At 67.0% G+C, this 2,500-nt stretch overlaps 1 non-coding gene and 1 pseudogene across 1 annotated transcript; both read left to right on the forward strand.

Annotated features, from left to right (window-relative positions):
• Window positions 1-899: 899 nt before the first annotated feature.
• LOC129124134 (5.8S ribosomal RNA) lies at window positions 900-1,052 on the forward strand. The gene has a single exon (XR_008534797.2). It is a non-coding gene; the product is annotated as a 5.8S ribosomal RNA (ribosomal RNA).
• A 972-nt stretch (window positions 1,053-2,024) lies between these two features.
• LOC143694585 (28S ribosomal RNA) overlaps window positions 2,025-2,500 on the forward strand; it is a 4,747-nt pseudogene continuing 4,271 nt past the window's right edge.

The following is a 2,500-nucleotide window of genomic DNA, read 5'->3' on the forward strand; positions in this document are numbered from 1 at the left end:
CCTTCCCAGCCGCATGTGGGCTGCAGAAAGGAGTGTGGGGTGGCCATGGGGGCGCTTCTCCCCATCCGGTGTCCGCGTGCAAATGAGGAGAGCGGGCGTTGCCCCCCGGCTCAGCGCCGTACCGCCTTCCGCCGGGCGCGTGCCCGAGGCTAGGGGCCCCGGCAGTGCAACGCGGTAGTGGCGGTCCTGGGAGTGCGGCCCCGGTGGCGGCGGGGTCTGCCGTCCAGCAGGCCTTCGGAGCCGGCGATGCCAGCTTGGCTCTCGGTGGCGCCCGCCTCCGGGGGTGGCGGCGGAGCGCGTCCGCCGGTCGTTCACCTGGTCGTTCACGGCAGTGGAGCGTCCCGCAGGAGGCGCGCCGGCGGGAGCTCGTCGTCGTCACATGCCATCTCGAGCCGGGGGAAGGCTGTGCAGTGGGGAAAGAGAAAAGCCGGCCGCACAGCAGCGTGGCAGCGCTCCACGAGGCCTGCGGCGTTGGGGGCCGAGGGACAGCCGGCGTGTGCGGGGGCCGACGGCCGCGTGCCCCCAGCCGCGTGCCGTGTGTCTTGTGTGTGTCGTCCCGTGAAAGCGAGAAGCGGGCGGGCTGCCGTGCCCTCCCGCATTCCAGCGCATGCCGCGTGGCCCTCTGCGCGGAGGCCGGGCCGAGCCCAGGCACCTGGTCTGCCTCTGAAGGTAGGCGTTTGTGAGGTCGGCGTCACCCCTTGCGGGGGAGGCAGTCAGGAGCGCGGGCTCCCCCGCCTCTTGGCTGGCCTTCGGAGCATGGGTTGCTCCAGTTGGTTTTTATTCCCCCTTCTGTTTCTGTGTGCTCATACGGTCAAAGCCAGGCGCACGCCCCCCACGTCCTCGGCGCCAGAGTAACAAAAAAAGGGCCGCTCAGCATGAGCGGTGCCTGAAAGGCAGACAACTCTTAGCCGTGGATCACTCGGCTCGTGCGTCGATGAAGAACGCAGCTAGCTGCGAGAATTAATGTGAATTGCAGGACACATTGATCATCGACACTTCGAACGCACTTGCGGCCCTGGGTTCCTCCCAGGGCTACGCCTGTCTGAGCGTTGCTTGACGATCAATCGCCATCCAGGGGCCACACCGGCGGCATGGCTGGGATCGCCTCTCAGGCCCGTCGCCCGCAGCGGGCAGCGGCGGCGGTGGTGGCGGTGGTGGTGGCAGCGGCAGCAGCGGCGTCCCGCTGGTGCCCGGAAGGAAGGCGGTTAGGGGTTCGGCGAGGGAAGCGTTTCCCTAGGCGGCCTTGATCCCTTTACTGTGGCCCGGCGGGCGTCGTCGTCGTCGCAGTCATCGTCGTCGCAGTCGTCGTCGTCGCAGTCGTTGTCGTCGCAGTCGTCATCGTTGCCGCGCAGGGCCTTCGTCCCCCTAAATGCAGACTTGGGGAGTGCTCCGTAGCTTCCCGCTCCCAGAGCGAGCCGCTGGGGTGGAGCTCGTCCTCGCCGGGACCGTGCCCTGGATGCGGTGGCGTGGCAGCCTGGGGAGAGCATGAGACGGCGTCGAAAGGCGCTGCCGAGGGCCAAGAGAGGAAGAGAGAGGAGGGCGAGAAGGGGAAGCGAGGCACAGCCTCGCCCCCAGCGTTCCCCCGCGCAGGCGGCTCTGCGGGTGGGAACCGCGGTGGTACCATGCCATGCTTCCTAGTGCGCGCGCATGGTGAGAGCACCGGGGATGGTTGTTCTGACCCCGTCCTCCCTTTGCCCGCCCCCTCCACTTCTGTCGCGGTCTCGGGGCTCGCCGAGTGGCGCCGTTGCTCCTCTCTCTCACCCCGCCGAGGCCGTCACGCGCGCCACCACCCAGCCGGTCCTCCCGCGTGGGACCGTCGCTGCCCCACTCCCTTTTGGGTTCTCGTGTCCGGGATGGGGCTCTCCGTCTCCTCGTGGCTCGCTCCTGCGCACACGTGCTCTCTCTCTCTGGCTCCCTCCGGGAGCGCGGAGAGGAAGGGGGACTGGCGGTGTAGCGGGTGGGGGAGACACGGCGGCCATCATCGCACGTGCCCCCGTGCGCGGCGCGGCCGAGCTTTGGGCGTGCAACCTCAGATCAGACGTGGCGACCCGCTGAATTTAAGCATATTAGTCAGTGGAGGAAAAGAAACTAACGAGGATTCCCTCAGTAATGGCGAGCGAAGAGGGAAGAGCCCAGCGCCAAATCCCCACCCTGCGGTGTGGCGTGGGACATGTGGCGTACAGACCCCCCCCTCCCCGGCAGCGCTCTTGGGGGACCCAAGTCCTTGTGATCGAGGCCGCAGCCCGCGGACGGTGTGAGGCCGGTAGCAGCCTCCCGGCGCACCAGGTCCGGGGCTTCTCAGAGTAGGGTTGCTTGGGAATGCAGCCCAAAGCGGGTGGTAAATTCCATCTAAGGCTAAATACCGGCATGAGACCAATAGCCAACAAGTACCGTAAGGGAAAGTTGAAGAGAACTTTGAAGAGAGAGTTTAAGAGGGCGTGAAACTGTTAAGAGGTAAATGGGTGGGGCCCGCGCAGTCCACCCGGAGGATTCAACCCGG

This window comes from Agelaius phoeniceus, chromosome 7 (genome assembly GCF_051311805.1).
Source record: "Agelaius phoeniceus isolate bAgePho1 chromosome 7, bAgePho1.hap1, whole genome shotgun sequence".
NCBI lineage: Eukaryota > Metazoa > Chordata > Aves > Passeriformes > Icteridae > Agelaius > Agelaius phoeniceus.